General features: G+C 38.3%; 1 protein-coding gene and 1 pseudogene across 6 annotated transcripts in view; both read right to left on the bottom strand.

Annotated features, from left to right (window-relative positions):
- The window catches only part of brsk2a (BR serine/threonine kinase 2a), a 234,185-nt gene that overhangs the window by 157,494 nt on the left and 57,930 nt on the right, over nt 1-18,761 (bottom strand). The gene's annotated exons all lie outside the window — the stretch shown is intronic.
- LOC114466293 (uncharacterized) lies at nt 6,421-6,538 on the bottom strand (annotated as a pseudogene).

The following is an 18,761-nucleotide window of genomic DNA, read 5'->3' as shown; positions in this document are numbered from 1 at the left end:
AGGGGGAGGATAACAGAAGAATGAACCAAGAGTGGAGAGGAAGCAATAACTCGATGAATAACAAAAACAAAAAAATGAGGAAAATCTTAAAGTGGAAAAAGGAGGAAAAAAGAAAAATAACAATTGGATGTGATGGGTCCTTTAAAACACAATTATGCTCACTTTTCTCTGAGCATGGCAACACCAGATCAATACAGCTTCCAGCACACTGCTACCATTTCTCAACGTGAAGGCTGAGGTAAAAGGATGGAGGAAGCACACAGATGTTTGTTAGCTGCACAGAGGGTGATACAAAACTGATAGAATAGAATAGAATAGAATAGAATAGAATAGAATAGAATAGAATAGAATAGAATAGAATGGGCTTTACTGACATTATAGAGTTGTATGAGATTTGAGACTGGTAAAAAATTGACTTTGAGACAAAAGCTGCCCTCACACTAAAGTCCCTGCTTGTCTTTAAAACAATCCAAATACAGACCAAAAGGTCCAACCTGTAGCGTACCCCTCAGGTATCTTGAGATATATTCCTTTGTAGTTGAGAGAGATTAAATATCTGTTTGACTGAGGACTAGGTTTTCTTGTTATTTGAAGTAGATTAATACTTCACTCTTATGAGGCATAACCTATATAGTTGCTTTGAAGCCAAGGCCTTTTTTGATGCAACTCTAACTTCACTCCTGTTCAAAGCTGCAGGGCCCTGCAATAGCAATGCCTTTCCTACTGAAAAATGTATAACTGATGCACCAATAAAAAGAAAAATAATAGTGAACGCCACAATAATCAAACAATTTCTTACATCTTTGGAATTAAACTTGTTAATTTCATCATCGCGAAATGACTAAACTGGTGTTTATTTTCCACGTTCCATGAAAGCCTGCATTCATATACTGTACATTTTAAATAAAAGCTCCACCAATGAATACACTGATAGAAGACTTCTGCTTAGTAACATGAATATAAGCTCCACAGAAACTGAAGTGTGGGGAGGTGCTTAGACACCATAGGACTAAAAAAGATCAGTAACTCCGACATCTGCATATGGCGTTGTTGACAAATTCTTTATTTTGTGTCAACATGTTATCTGCAGACCTTGGACTCCATTGGGAGCAAAGGAAACAAAAAACACCCACGTCTGCACCCACCTGCCACTGGTCTCCTGGGCAACAGGAAGGAAAAACAGTCGTAGGATGTCAGAATGTCCAGCAGAGCGACTTTTTATAATCCATGAACAGGCAACAATGTATTTACAGTCTGTGCTGCTTGTTGGTTTGCTGCTAAGCTAATAGTCAGTGAAAAGATTTCCCACTTAGTTCAACATAATGACGCCAAAGTCTTTCGGAATTATGTTACAATAACCGTTTACATCGTCTAAATATAAAGAGAATGGAATGAATCTCAAAGGGAAAACATTACCAAAGCACAGATTCAGGAGACACGTTAAGTTCAAGCAGCACTTTGTTAATAAGGTGTATGTTATTAAAGGTGCAGTCTGCAACTCTTATAAAAGTGACTGTCATATTTGCTAAAGCTGTCACTATGTAAGGACAGCTTTACATCAACTAGTAGTTTGTGTGAAAAAAAACCGACGAATTGAGTCCCCCCTGCTGCTCCTGCAGCCTTTGGCAGATTGCCAGAATGCACTGTAGCCGAGCAAAAAGAACCAATCAAAGCCAGGATTGTGTTTGATGGGCGGTCTGACAGCTGTTGCTCACAGGCCCCGCCCCTTTCCCTGGCTGGAGTGCCGTCTTTTTTATAGTGTATGGTCTGGAAGAGTAGAAGATGGAATTGGTGACTTTTCTGCTTGAAAGGTAATTACTGCTGCTTGATTTACATTTTGTTTGATTTGTAATTGATACACTAGAACTCTGTAGTGCATGTGTTGTTCATGCGTGCGCAGCAGCCTCTGTGTGGGCTGCTGTAAGTGATACTGTGTTGTTGCTGCTGTTGCTGAGGTGTGTGCACACAGAGAGAGAAGCGCTGCAGTAATATGCTTTTAACAGAGCATGTTATATTACTTATATTAGCTTGTTAGCTCCTCTGAGGGAGGCACTTTAGAAAGTTTGGAGGCAGGGCAAGTGAGCAGCGGGGAGGGAGGGGGAGACAGGAATCTCAAAGTTGCGGACTGCACCTTTAAGGGTAAATTTCAGTTGTTTACACCAGGGGTTCTCAACTTTGGGGTCAGGACCCCATTTGGGGTCGTGAGACACTGGGACGGGATCACCAGATGCCTTAAAATAACTATTAACATGTTTTTAATAATTTGAGCTCATTTTTCTGCAACGACACCAAACTTTCCATATTTTTGCTCTTTTCACCTTTCACTTTTAAGATATTTTAGGCGCTTATAAACCCTTTTCACCACTTTTGCCACCTATATGTTTACCCATTGTCACATTGAACTTATTTTCACCATATTTCAAGCTTATTTTTGTCAATTTACCAACATTCATGATTTGTCATGCCCATTTTAAACTTATTGTTCCTACTTTTTAAATTCTGATACCCCAACCCCTCACTCCCCCCGTTTCTGACATTTTTAAGCCAATATTGACATTTTTAACCATTTTTACTGCTTTTTCTGACCTCTAATTTGCAACTTTTGTCGTTTTTAAAATCCCATTTCACCATCTTTCATCATTTTTGGTCACTTTTAACCCATTTTATTTCAGAATAAAACAATGATTTACATATTTAAGATGACTATATACTATGGCACAAATAATAAACAGGTTCATAGAACAATGGACCACCATTTTGCTGATGCAGCTACAGTGGGAGTCCCTGGTTTTTTATAACACTTATTTAAACACTCAGTGGGGTCAAATGGTAGTTATACCTTTGATTATTTGTGAAACTGAAAGATTATTGACAATTTAAAAAAAAAACACAATCACTTTCAAATCATAATGCACTGTTATGCTACGTTTGATCATGTGCGTTTCAATTCAAATCCAACATCATTTTCCACAGATATTAATCAATTCCTCCAAAGCACTTGACAGCATTGTGAATATTTAAAAAAAATCTCCTTAAAACAGAAAATCAATTTGACAATGGTGTATAAATTATAATTGAGACAACATTACAGGCCTCTACTTTACAGTGTATTTCAAAAAATATTATTTACATAAATTAGTAATTAAACTGTTAAAGAAATAAACTTGCAACCTGGTGTTTGCATAGTGTATCTTTTTTTTGAGGGTAGACAAACCCATTATCTATACATAACGTGTATGACTCAGAAAGCATAAGTCAGGCTCTTTGCAATATAATGACTCATTTTGTTTCATCTTAAAGTTAATGTTTACATGTGAAAGCTGCGTGTGGGATTCAAACCAGTATCCCACAAAACAATTACCCACCAAGTCAATACAGTGGTGCTCCGCTCGCCAACGTGTACAGAGATCGTCCCTCACGAGGGACTGACGTATTTGGTGACGTGGGTGTAAATGGAAAGGTGCGTAAAGAGGATGGATGGATGGATGGATGAATGAATAACCCTATCATCACTATGCAACGTGTTACTTGGCAACAGCCGGGCATAAAACACGAAGACAAGGTGTGAAGCCAGATGACTGACACGCACACGCACACGCACACATATACACACACGCACACACACACACACACACACACACACACAGAGCTATGTGCTGTATGAAGAGACATATTCAGTGAGTCAATTCTGACTTTCAAGTCTAAGCAAACAGAAAAAAAATAAACTCTAAATTGGAAAAACTCTGCCTGGGTTTATGTGGGAGTAAATGAGGCGTGTTTTGAATATCATTGCATTTAAATGTTGGTGTTTTCACGCTGCATTCACATTTACATTGCTTATAAATGGCTGTAACGATACAAAAACAGGATATTGCAGAAGACATCTGAAACAATGGCGTTTGGATGCTGAAACTTAAGAATTCAGCTCAATGTGAACATTTTTAAATCTACGTTAAAGACACTTTTTCTCTACTGACTGAGAGGGCCATTTTAAAAAATTTTACTGCTGATTTAATGTTCTCGTTGATTTTAAACTATTAAATGTTTTTGGTTGCACTTTTTAATCATGTAAAGCACATTGTATTGCCTTGTGTATGAAATGTGCTATACAAATACATTTGCCTTGCTCTCTACAATGTAGAGTCGTTATGGCATTTCTTACATCCCTTACAAGAACCCCTTCACCTCTGCTTCTTTAGAGAACATCCAGTAAAATGTCGTCTGCTGCCCCCTCACCTCACCTCAGCCATTACCATGCCCTCTTTCCTCCATCCTTATCTCTACACCTCTCATCTACGACAGGGCCCAGAAGAACTGCTTCCAGGTGCTGATCTGTATCTCTCCAACGCTCTCCCTCTTATTACTCCCACTCTCCAGCCTATCTGTGCTCTGGTCTCAGTCCATGTCACACACCCTGATCCTTATCTCTGCTTACAGCCTACACAACAGTAAAAAAAAAAAAAAAAGCCTCTCCATTTGTTTTCTCTTCATATACCTGTAGTCTAAGAGACTGTGTGTGCACGTATTAAAGTGATATTAGCACCTTGTCCCTGTGGGAAAGAACAATTGGAAGGAAACCCTTTCCTTATCATCAGAGTTGCTCCAAAAAGCAGAAACATGATAAGACGTTTAATGAATATTCACACACTTGCAGGGTTTATCACTGCTGTCATTTGAGAACATGATGTGAGCCAATAATCAGCCACACAAGTCACAATTAGTTCCACTATTCACTATTAAGTGTGTATTTGATTCGGTTTAGGTTAATTGCTTTACTCATAGCTGGATTTTCAGGTGAATTCAACATTCTCAACTCAAAACACAAACATGTGAACCAACACAAGCTATACGTTTAACACAATCTATACATGATTAAAATACCTAAAAATAAGACATTGAAATTGAAAGACAAAGAATAAATGTCAGGATAAATAAAGGAAAGTAAATAAATAACTGATGTGCAATACATGCTGCTAAAAAGTGTTCAGTGCTGTTGTCCAAAAGGAAACTACAGAGCAAAGTGTGTAAATAATCATTTCACAAATGGCCCACACACTTTGGTCTTTTATATTATTTATGTTACTAGTGAAAAACAAACAAACAATAAATTATTACAAGACAGAGAGGCAAGGTACAGTGACATCATGTTAAGGATTTTCAATCTCCGCAAGTGGTGAAGTAACCCAAAGTTGGCTTAAGTTAATGTATATCCCAAGAAAATGATATAGTAATTTATATTGCTTCTCTCGTCTCCTTTTTCGGCATGTACAAAAAAAGAAAAAAAAAAAAAAGTGAATGTAACCATGTCGGAAATAAACTGAATAAATAAATAAATAAAATAAATATTTTTTACATTCCCACATGCGGTTATGGATCAATGAAAAGAGTGAACAAAAAACAAGTATTTTTGTGGATTTCAAGAGACTGTTGCCCAAGAAAAAATGCATATACAGTATATGACTAATCATTAGTGATTTGAACACCATGCACATAGCTCAAAGCTGATCAAGTTACAGGGAGCTCAGGCATATGCTATGTTGTTTACTGAAGGCTCAAACATGTTCCAGCCCTAAATTCCGACAAACTTTTTTTCCAAATTTGAGGGGCTAGCATGTCCACCAGATAGTATATATAGCAGATGTTTTTTTTTATATATTCTGAGAGAGTAGGCAGAGCTGTATTAGTATACCAAATTTCAGTTTCCTCTATGATGTAGTTCCTGAGATATTAGAAGCTGAAAATAGAAGAAAAATAAGAACGCACAAAATCGACACATACCCTCCTCACTAAATATGTCAAAAAGTATTCATTCAATCAAACAAAACAATTGAAGTGTGCCTATTGAATAATTACAGAATAATTGGTAAAAATGTCAAAGTTTTTTGAGACTCAAGTGTGTGGGATGTCCTGAAAAATTATTGAAATGACACGGAATGACCCATTTATCTTCTGTACAGTGACGCTGAATTCAGCTGTGGCTTACCCTTAGATGACTTGACCGTTTAACAAATTGTTCTAAGGAAATGTCAAATATTTTTGAGGTATGTGTAATTGCTATTCAAGCTTTTCATTTTCCTTTTTTTGTCAACTATGTAAATCATGGGGTTATGTACAAGCAGAAATGCATGTGTACACTTGCTGGCCAGTAAGATATAAATAATAATAATGCATTGGATTTTATACAGTGCTTCATCATAAACACTCAAAGTGCTTTACAGAATTAAGGCATTATTTTTTCACTCCACACTTAGTGGTGGTAAGCTACTATTGTAGCGACAGCTGCCCTGAGGCAAACTCACGGAAGCAAGGCTGCCATAGTACGCCATCGGCCCCTCTGACCACCACCAACACTCACTCATACACCACATTCATACTAGGCAATGTGGGTGACACAATGACAGATACTGGAGCGACTGTCCCCCACTGTGGCACCTGGAATTCTCATTGGTCTCCCATCCACCTACTAACCAGGCCCAGACCTGCTTAGCTTCAGCGATCTAATGAGATCAGGCAATGACAGGCTGGTACGACCACAGAGGTGTTCAAGCCCTAGAGGAACCTAGTAAAGTCAAGGTGAGCGAGCTTGTGTGCCAGGAGGTTTTTATTGGAATTGCAAAATATTGATTTTAAGGTCAACAGTGACAGTTTTATTAGCGGTTAGTGTTTGTGGAAAAAGCATATCAAAAGCTAAAATAAAGTCCAGTATAAACCAGACCTTCAAATCCAAGTAGGAAAGACTGTTGCAAAAGCTGAATTGCAATACCTGCACTTCCTGTCAGAAAACATAACATGCTGTGAAGTTTAAAATTACAAAACCCACATGAGAAAAAAATAATAATCTTGACAGAGAAACGCATCCTGATGCGTGTGTCCCAGATTGATGCCACAGGAGGACACACAGCTCCAACTTGGTGCTTCAGAGTGAGCCTCTCTGTAAAACAGTAGAATGCTATCATGCTATGCTACTTCAGGCTGCTGCTGCCCTCGTGAGCTAATCTCCAGGCCTAATAAGGATCAATGTAAATGTGGAGTGATACTGTTCTCTCCAATGACAGATCCTGACACTGAGCTGAGAGGATCCCCCTGCTCTGCTCCCACTTATACCAGCATTACCAGCTCTCTAAAAGACCCAGACCAACATTAGCGTTAGAATTCTCCAGACATGTCCCATCATATCTTCTCTATCACCATCACATTGTTGATCACATTTAACAGTAAAATTGTCTGCTCCAGTTTCAAGAGAACACACAATTAACAATGACATTATAATGTAAACATTATCATTTAATGCATTAAACATCATTTATAGTCAAAACAAACATCCTTCAGTAGTTTTTCCTTTTTAAAACATGAAATATTTCTACATAAATACAGTAAATCATATCAAAGCCCCTGGGCTCCTTAAACAGGGGACAACATTCCTCTCTTTTAATGACTCCAAAGGGAAAAAAAAAAACCCACAGTAAATACGTAAATACATCAATGTAATTTGCATTTATTTGTTATTTCACACAGTAACAGTTTTAGATATGCAAACACAACATTGTTTTGGGAGCATTGTGTTACCAACAGAAACATTGTAACATTTTAGTAGTCCAACTGGCATTGTCTTAATAGTATTAAGATTGAGAGAAAGCCTTGAATACACCACAGTTTAAGACTAGAGTGACAGAATTTGCACCTAAAATAGTACACATCTGATGTGAGCCCAAGGGCATCTAAAGTATTGAGTTGGTGAAAGGAGGTTGTAAGTAAACCATGACACAACAATCACAATGATGTCAAAAGATGATAAATCCTTACAATTTTTCAAAGGTTGACACTTTACTTGCACTTCTACCAATTCTTCTGGTTATTGCCAACCATTTCCTTTTTATGTTTGTTCAAACCAACACAACATCATTTAAAGCCTTGCTGTGACAATATAACCGTACAAAATATTTGATTTGTATTCCTCTGCTATCATATAAAAAGAGGTGCTAACTTACCAAACATTTTGCAAGTATGCTTACACTGCTGCTGTTCCAATCCATTTAACCAAGTGCCACTTCAATCTAACTGCCCTCACAAGGACCTGGCCTCAATAATGTATGCAGCCATACAAGCCTCTATTACTCAGAATTAATAATACATGGACAAACTGCCCTGCTATCCCAACCGCACCATGCTTTCCTTCTTCCCATCTCTGTGTGTTACCAGTGATGGGCTGCACCATCTGCCACTGAGGAGAGGCTGGAGGCTGGAATTCGAGCAGAGGAAGGAGGAGCAGGAAGAAGACAAATCACATTAAGTGTTCGGCTGGCCTCTTGACTAACATGAACTACTTTGCTTGAAAAGACAACTGCATTTAAAGATTATTTTTGGAAAAAGCTATTTTCATGACCTTTTCATATTATCAACAGTAGTAGACATTGTCCGATATTGCTTGAAATGGGTACACAAGTGAGTTCAATTTGAGCATGAAGCTATTAGTGGACTGTGGGTGTGTCAGGCCAAACTAATCGTTGCTAACTGCTGAGAAGGTCACCCATCACATTTTATCAGATTTACTTGCACTGCTCATTGCTGAGGGAGTCTTTCCGTGCCGCGCTGATCTTATCAACACTTTTACCTCAACTCCACCACTCACTGTGACTCCATCTCCTTCTACACGGCAGACCTCCCTCTGCAGGTGTTCCTCTCTGCCCTGGTGCCATATTGGAAGATGCTCTACAACCGTCAAGCTTACAAGTAGTAGAATTTACAACACATCGTGTGAGGATTGTCTACAATGTATTGATCGGTGTGATTTTATTTTTTTAATTTCATAAATGAATAGTTTCTAGAATATCAAAATTATATGTTGTGCAATCCCAATCAAATGTGAAAAAGAGCATCTCTGTTAGTAGTTTATCGCATTAATTGCGATTAAGTAATTACAGAAAAAAAAAATGGCAAAAAAATAAATAACGCAGTTAATCTTTTCTTTTTGTGCTATTTTTTTTTTATTTTAATACACAAAAAACATTTGTTTTAGAAAATGTGGAAAAGCATGAATATATCTTACTTAAATTGAAGTTTGTGCTTTGTGAGCAATGCAATCATAATATGCTTTATTCATATTGCACATTATGTTAATTTATTGGTTTCATTGATTTTGTCATATACCAAAAATCATTTAAATTGAAAAATGTTGCTTCTCGTGTCAAATATTGTGAGTGATTGAGATTAATTCATTACAGTCTAATTAATTAGATTTTTTTTAAATGTATCGAGTCCAACCATCAATTTATATTAATATTAGATAAAGAAAGGTTGATGTTTTCTACTTCTACAACATTTGGATAATAAAAAGTACACTTAGACACCACATTTCATTGTTGTAAAGGCTGATTTTCAAGAATATTTTTAAACAAATCATTTTTTAAGAAAGCTTTAGCTGTAAAATCAAAGGTCCCATCACTTTTTAATAAAACTATTAACATTAAGTGATGATACATTCTATAGTAACATTGTTTTTATAAAGATTTTGGCCTGGAATTACCAAAGCAAAAAAGTAAGTCAAACAGAAAATTCCGACCTTTTTTCAACCATTTCATGAGAAGTGATGATTACATGCTATCATAGGAAATAGAAAAAGAGATACTCGATAGGTAAGAAAACCAAAAGCAGTGAGGGAAACACAATCATAGACACAGAAAGCACTCGAATACATCCATCATCGTCACACAAAAATCAGGTGCTGAGGAATGGAGGTCGTTTAGGAGAACACACGGAGTTGCCACAAGTGTTGGATGGATGAGGAGGAATCAACACTAAAGGCCTGAACAGTAGGGCTGGTGTCAGAGACAGAGTGTGATTAACAGCAGCAGAAAAAGAAGGCTGTCCACTCAGGGTCATGACATCACTCACTCCGTTTCAACACACACACATACACGCGTGCACACACGAGCGCGCACACAGCCACCAAAGCAGTCACTCAAGGAGCACTCTGGGAAATGAAGCAGCCAATTCTCAGAGGAGAGTGACCTTATCCCACCATGCAATGCTCTGCAGTGAGTACTTGGTTTGATGACAACAGTGTTGCTACAGTCTTAAAAACAGAATGTAAATGTGTTCACTTTAGTACTGTAGTTAATCTGATCAAAGGATGAATATAACAATAGTGGGGGTTAAATTATGGAACTGCCTAAAGGATAAAATAAAACAAAGTAGCAAATTATTATTACTACTTATTTATCGATAGGCATAAGAAAGAACAATATAAATTATATTAATGATTACTCAAACACAAAAAATTATGTACACCTCATGTACCTACATGGCTGTATTTCCAGTATATCATTTTTTTGTGTGCTATTATCTAGAGCAATGGTTCTCAACCTTTTTTGGCTCAAGTACCCTCTTTCTCTTATTTCTGAATTCACAACCCCAAGGTTGAAAAACACTAATTTAGTAGCTCCTGAACAGATTTATTTCTATAGTTTTTATAATTTCCATTCATATCACACCCAGTGTGGGACCAAGACTGACCCTTTGTTAATTTTCCCCTCTCTCTCTCTCTCTCTCTCTCTCACCCCCTGTAGTGCCATGGCATACCCCTAGGGTTACACGTACCTCTAATTAAGAAACACTGATCTAGAGAGATTTGTTTCCTTTTTTGTGATGGGGTACATGTGTATACGTTTTTTCTTCAGCCTACACCCTTTAGGCTGATTTGTTAGACAATTGAGGGTTTGTTTGTTATGGGGTTTTTTTCTTAAGACTGCTGAAATAAAATTAAAAATTATAATTATTTTTGCCCTCAACACTGCTTAAGGTCAGTATAAAACAGATTGAAGCGAACAAAAGAAAGGAGGGGGTATAGGTTTGTGTAAATTTGGATCATATCAATGAGGTAAAACTAAGAAAAATGATGTGAGGCTAACTGGACAGTCAGAAATGCCACTGCCCTCCACAATGCAGCCCTGACAGCAGAATAGAAGATACAAGAGGACGTCTTACAATGCAAATGCCAAGAGTTCAGTGACCTTTGCAGCCTCAGGGTAAGCTGTCTGTTCCTGGTCGTGTCTACAGGGAGGGTATCACCAAGTACAAACTAGACTGAATAATCCGATCATGCCAAATATGCTGCACTCACTTCTTTAACTTCTATTTCAGCCCACATTTATGTTCTGTAGCTACTGATAACTAAGCCATACATCTTCAACTTCCTCACTTCTGTTTGTGATTTCATGTAATTCCCATATGCTCCATCCACCTGCACTAATGGATGGCAGAAGACAAATTACAGCCCTGAAGCCATTGTGTGTCCAAGTGTGTGTGAGAGCTATGAGTGTTGTTTGTGCATTCATGCTTTAGTGAGCATGAAGAGAAATCATGTGTAGGTGTTCAAGGGGGTTCATGTTAGCGGCTCCTACCAGTTACAACATGTGTAAGTGGAGGGGACAATTTGACCAATGTCCTTTGAGAATGGTGTGTGTGTGTGATGCGTGTGTTTATGTGTCTCTGTGTGTGTTAATGTCGACAGCTGTTACATGCAGGAAAACAGAGCAGGTTATTACAGTCTGTCTATCTTACTTAAATAAGGCATTGTTTTACAAAAACATTTTAGTATTAGATTATTGTATACAAATTTTAGTTACTTCGTTAGTTTGATAAGACAAAATGCACATTTTAAAGTTTATTTGATTATTGATCCTATTCCATAGAATTGATTCACAGTGGTTCTTAATCTTTTTAGCCCACATACCTGAAGGTGGTTGAACGCAGACATGGAGTTATGTAATTTAAAAAGTAGGAACAATTAGTTTAAATTGGCAAATAATGGGCATGACAAATGGTGAATGTGGTTAATTTGGCAAAAATATGTATGAAATATGGTGAAAAGAGGTTAAAAGTGATCATTATTTATGCAACATTAGGTGGGAAGGTTTTATAAGTGCTGAAAATTTCCTAAAAGTGGAAACAATTTACAGAAAAGGTATTGAAATTTGATGAAGTGGCAGAAGTGTGAGTAATGTAGCAAAAATACATTAAAAGGAGCAAAACCATGGCAAGAATAAGTAGTGAAAATAGATTAAAAAAAATATGGCAAATTTGCTGTAATTGCAAAAAAGAGCAAAAATAAGCAAAATTGTCTCAAAAAAAAATTCTAGTTTCTTGAAGGCATCTTGTGCTATACATGAGGCGATATACTTTTTTTTAAAGCACATTGATTATGAAAGACAATTGAAAGACTAATATGATATAAATGTATATACTGTATTAGAAATTAAATTAAATACACCACTAGAACTCTTAATATTTATTGAACTTTAAACATAACCGTACACAACCAAGTAAAACAAAAAGTACAGGACGGGTAAGTAGCAGTAAAGCACAACAACAATATACAATGTGCAAGTAGTGGGTTTAAACTAAATACCTGTTTTAGGTAAAACCACTCACTCCTTCCCTCTGTTCACAGCCACCACTATTATACTTAAGCTTCACACTTGTCACCATATGCACAACTACAACATCACATCTCACTTCAAAATAATCAACTCTTTATAATTTTAATTAAATGAACAAAGGCAGTGGTAAATGAACATACATAATTCAAGACCTGACAAAATAAAATTGACCACCTACTTTACAAAATATGGACATATTCAAGATTTGAAATCATCAAATTCAGTTTGTATCTAATTTGTTCAAGTTTCTTTGCCTTTTCTGAAAATTGCTTTAAATGGATCACACCTGTCTTCATCCATGCTGGGTCTGATCCAGGCAGGGATCATTTCTCGCTCCATTTTGCTTTTCTTTCTCACGTCTTTGACACCCACGGCCTGTCAATCAGTCACTTCATGATGAACGACTGTGACGTCAGCCCCTCCCCATGGCAGGAGGGTGTTGTTGTGTAACTGAGTGGCTGGATTTAACTCTGTGCAACCGGAGACTGTTTCTGGGCACAGTTAAACTGTACCCAAGATTGTCCATTGGCTTCTATTGAAGAGTAGTTACGACAACTTTTAATGAGAGTGGATGGTATAGATTTTTGCGCTCCCAAAGCGGAAACACGTCACCAATCAGACACAGATGAACTAAGCAACTTTACTCATTAACATTATCTTCATAATATTTATTCTTATTATCTAAATACAGATATACATTTGTTTCATAGTACTTTTAATGTATTATTATTATTAAATGTTTATTTTTGTATGTCTCACTTAAACTAACACGGTGAGTGGTGGGGCGGCACCCTATAGCGCCCTCGATTGGCCAGCGCCACTGATAGAAAGTCAGACACAAACAAACAAAAAGACAGTCATCAATATCCACCGCCAGATTGGTTGTCATAACTCACAACCTTTTCCTAAATGTCCTAAACCTAACTTAGAAAACATTCAAGATAGTTAGTAATTCTAAGAAAATCTGTCCCCTTTGAAGACCTCGAACAGAGTAAAAAAACGGCACAAGTGCAATAACTCCGAAAATGAGAAGCACGCAATTATTTCTTCAAACTCAATCAAGGTATTGATATCCTGAAGCCACACACCAAATTTGGTTATCCTTAATAGTTTCTGTGAAAAGCTGTCCCCTTTAACTCGGAAGAACGAACGCAGAGCTCAAACCTATATTCCCTTCCACATTTTGTGGCAGGGGATACATAATGTAGCTGTGGATTCCTTTCTGCTGTGTCATTCTCACTGTGTTCAGTTATTGTCCTAGTTTTCGTCCGTACCCTTCAAGTTCATAACTTATAGTCTGTGTCTGTCTACAGTGAATATGCTGCTGAGTGCAATGAGTTCCGGCTCCACACTTTCCATCTCTTTTACTGAAGCAAACTACTTTGGTCCTTTTTTTTTTGCTCGTTTCTTCATACCAAACGGATAATGTTTTCTGTAGCTGTTGCTGCAGTCAGCTATCAAACACTGGCGATAAAGTAAGCTGCATTGTGCATCACAAAAGTATCTCTTCGAGCGGCGAGCAGTGCCGTGAATATCAAAACTCAAGAGTCAGGATGAAATCGGATGACGGATAAAAGGCAACAATTGATTCTCTTAAAATGTGAAGTTATTTTATTGAACAAATCATGTTATCTATCATGTTAGTGGCAAAACAAAACAAAAAGCAAGTCTATGTGCAGTTCTGAACTCAACACTCTACATGCCTGTGTCAGTGCGACAGCTTGATTAACGTCACATTCTCATAAGCGCACACAGAGCAACGAGTCATGATACATCACAAGCCAAATCTCAGAGGAGCATTGTCACAGGTGCATAAATACATAAAAAAAACACAACCGTGAAGAAAATAAGTCAAGCTCATCTCTCCCATGTTTAGCAGGCAACATTGTTCTGTTATCAGGATGCAACAAAGGAGAGCTTTAATCTTTGCAATAACAAAAGAACAAAGAGATGAACGAGGGATAGTTATTTGAATTTATATTCATCTTAAATGAGGCCATAACAATGATTAAGTAATTATCTTTCTTCATCCTGAATGCTATCAGTGTCACGATCAAAGTCTTGCTAGCATTGAGGAAAATGTCTCATTCCAAGCACAGAGGAACCCCCCCCCACCACTTCAGTTGGACCCTGTGTTTTCTCTCATCTCCATAATTCCGGCACTCATACCCGAGAACGAGCATGACATTTCCATGGAAATGGAGAAGCATTAGAAAGCAGGAGGAAAGAATGGTGGGGATTAAGTAGATATGGGCGGACAGGGGGATCCGAGGAGAGAGAAAGAGAAAAAAAAAATGGATCAATACACAAGGTCTAATAAAGGGAGGATTTATTGGCACCTTGCAATAATGTGAAGCATTGTCAATAGAGCTCAGCCATTGTCTTAAAGAAGGGGAAGACAGAGTGAGGAGCAGAGGTTTGCTTCAGCACCAAGGAGAGCTCCAGCAGAGTCGGCTTAGGCCAGGGATGTGGGCTGCTGAATTTAGGTGGGAAAAAGAACAATTTTAACATAAATTGTAGCACGGTTTTTTCATATCAGTCCCTGTCACTTCAAACATTCTTGATTATACAACCAATTTTTGTGTATTTTAGAGGAATTCTGTTGATTATTTGTAAGAAATTGCAAAATGTGTGGGAAAAATTGGGACTGAATTCACAAGATGTAAAAGAAAAACTTCAAGCCCCTTAAAATATTGCAGAATTTCAATAAATTAGTGAATTTGAGATATCTAAAACTGGATTATTTGGGAATTTACACAATAATTTATGTTATCTCTGTATTTGGATGCTATCTCTGAATTGGATGCTCTAAAGCAGCAATTGTCAACTGGTGGGTTGTGGACAGCTGGTCAAAAGTAAATAAATATTTATTTGATATAAAGGTCCAATATTTATATGATATAAAGGTCCTATCTCATGCAAATCAACTTTTTGGAGCTTTTAACCTTGTTACAATGTTAATTCCTTATCAAAAACATTAATATTGGGCTTCCTTCCTGCATCTCTGAGAAATCCTCAATATCCTGCTCCCTGAGCTGCTTCTCTGCCCTCTTCTGAAAAACGAGCGGTTAAAATTCCAGTGATGTCCCTAGAATTATGAACCTCTCCCTCCAGGAAGTGCCTGCTGCTGGTGCCGCACTTCCACGGTGAACACTGCAGTGTAGGCACCCAGGGAGTAGACATCGTATTGCCTTTGACTTGATCTGACGTGTTTGTGACCCAATGCGACGCAACGGTTGAGGTATTTAATGATTATCACCTTAAATGCACCATTCCTGTATTTAATAAAGATGAGGTGAGAAGAAAGTGAATTAGCAGCTTAAAACTCCAGTGAGCGTTTGAAGCTGCTGCTGGATGAACACACAGCGCTGAGACGGACTCACACAATAGCCGCTTAACCCTCCTGTTGTCCTCGGGTCAAAATGACCCGCCACTGTGTTAAAAACCAAAAAGAAATCCCCTAAACGAGATTTTTTTAACTTGAAATTTTATGACTTTTTCTAGATTGGCACCAACAGTAGAAAAAGTGAAACGTTGCTTTTATTCACATTTCCATGTAAGCTGTACAAAAAAAGGTACAAAGGTGGTCTTCGGGTCAAAATGACCCGTGAGGCAAAAAGAGTTGAAATCAAGGTCACAGAGTTATTTACACACCACAGAATGTTACAATGTTTTAGTTGTGTCTCAGATCAATCAGTAGCAGAAGTAAAGAAGACAAATCAGGTGGGCTTCTCGCGGACCGCTGTGCCTTTGATCAGTCTCAGATCAATTAGTAGTAAACGTGAACAAGATAGTAGCAGACGTAAACAACACAAAGGCGTTCTCGCAGACTGCAGAGCTCTTTTTCTGTGGATTTCCAGAGGTTATAAAGGTGCTGCAGATGACACGACCCCGAATTCTGTCTGTGCTGAAGCCATGAGTGTGCGTTATAACGTTGGAGAGGCTCTAGAGCTGATTTTTTCAGATGTCCAGCAAGACAACTCTGATTCAGAAGCAGAAGTGGAGGATTTATCAGAAGAAGAAGATGGGGAGGAATATAACCCAGAGCATGATGAATCATCTTCAGAAGAAGAAAACCCTGAAGCTGAAAGAGAGACTTTCCTTTCAAAAAATGGCAAAATAACATGGTCCTCAGCAGCATATGACCAACACGGCAGGCATGCAGAACAAAACGTCATAAAGATGACCCCAGGACCCACAAGGTTTGCCGTTTCTCATACCCATGACATTGTCTCTACATTCTACCTGTTTATCACACCTGCAATAGAAAAAATAATCCTGGAGATGACAAATCTGGAGGGTTTTCGCAAATATGGAGACAGCTGGAAAAAGATGGATGAGACTGACCTGCAGGCCTACTTATCAGGCCTATGGGATCAAGTCATTGGTGGCTTGCGATGCCAAATCAAGCTTTGCTTGGAAAATGCAAGTCTATACCGGGAAGCCGACCAGTGGATGCCCAGAGAAGAACCAGGGGATGCGAGTTGTGCTTGATATGACAGAGGGACTGAGGGGTCACAATGTGACATGTGACAATTTCTTCACCTCTTATGAACTCGGACAGCAGCTCCTGAAGAGGAAGATCACCATGGTACAGTTCGAAAGAACAAGCCTGAGCTCCCACCTGCACTGCTTGCGTCAAAGGAGAGAGAGGTCTTCTCAACAAAGTTTGCCTTCACGCCCACCACCACTCTAGTTTCTTACCTCCCAAAGAAAAACAAGAATGTAGTTCTTCTGAGCACACTGCACGCAGAGGGTGACATTAGCGATCGTGAGGACAGGAAGCCAGTTATCATCCTAGACTACAACCGCAACAAAGGAGGTGTGGACAACCTAGATAAGGTGATTGGAAAATACAGCTGCAGAAGGATGACTGCCCGCTGGCCCCTGGTCATCTTCCACAACATCATTGATGTTTCCTCCTACAATGCCTTTGTGATTTGGAGAGAGATCAACCCGACCTGGATGTCTCGTAAGCAGAACAAGAGGAGGGTGTTCCTGGAGCAACTAGGAAAGGCACTTGTAATTCCACTCATTGAAAGAAGGAAGCATGTCACAGAAGCCTCAGCAGCAGTTGTGAAAGCTATTCAGAGTGCAGGAGCTCCTGATCAACCTGAGGATCCAGCTACCACAGCCACTTCCCCAGCTAGGGCAAGTAAGAGGAAGAGATGTCAGTTCTGCCCTCAAAAGAAGGACTGTAAAACACATACTGTGCGCAGCAGGTGTAAGACATATATCTGCAAAGGCTGTGCACTTGCATACTGCCCTACATGTGCTAATTAGTTGAATGGGTTATGTTATTTTTCATATTTTTGTATTGTATATTGTCTTAAATTGTTCACTGGAGAAAGAAAAGAAAGAAAATGAGTCATTGGGATGAATAAAAATGCATTCAAAACTCCTTTTTGCACATTTTTTTTTTCTTTTCTTAAGCTATAGAAATACAAGTTAAGAGGGAAAACTCAGGTATTCACACATTGTGTGGTGAATGACAAGTTGTTTCTTCAAGCAAGATGAAATTTGGTGTTTAAATTCAATTAAGCTGCTTATATTGGGGGTTTAGTGAAGACGGGTCATTTTGACCCGGAGGACACAGGGTGTATACAGAAAATGAGGACAACAGGAGGGTTAAATATCCATGTGTTTTACTGTAATGTGCTGTTTTTGGCTGAAAACAATAACAACAGTGTGTGGATAGAAAGAGAAAATTGCTTTGCTGATCACTGATCTGTCTCAGAGCGAGTCATGCAGGAGCCTCGCAGGCAAGTCAGTGTATAGACACGCCCACTCATGAATATGCATAAGCAGGCTGCAAACAGCCCATTGGTCAGAAAGTCACTTTTTAGAGGGCTAAAACTCTGGATAACAGGTGAGTTTGGGAAAATAAACCTCAAATACTATGTTTTTGCAGTTCTTCAAACAATGGAGATGGGTGAAAAATGCATGATATGGGACCCTTAATGTCTCACATATTGACTTGTCTTTTATGTTGAAATAAACTTTTCTTTTGAAAGGCATGATCACAATTTAATGACCGTGGCAAAATGTGGGTCCCTGGATGAGACTGGTTAAGAAACCCCTGCTCTAAAGGGTCAGACTTGGGCCCCGGGCCTTGAGTTTGACACATGTGGCTTAGACCAACAGCAAAGGGACAGTTCCATTGCAATCAGGAGTGAACTCTCACTTTCACTTACTATTTTTTCCGAAAGAGGGTTTCCAATACTTGTGAGAAAAAAAAAAAAAAAAAACTGTTACCGCCATACAATTTGATATTTTCATACATAGGAAACAAAATAATCAAAAACACGTTTAGCCTCAGGGTAG

This window comes from Gouania willdenowi, chromosome 6 (genome assembly GCF_900634775.1).
Source record: "Gouania willdenowi chromosome 6, fGouWil2.1, whole genome shotgun sequence".
Lineage (NCBI taxonomy): Eukaryota > Metazoa > Chordata > Actinopteri > Blenniiformes > Gobiesocidae > Gouania > Gouania willdenowi.
Note: the sequence above shows the minus strand (reverse complement) of the source record. Positions and strands in the feature narration are given on the sequence as shown.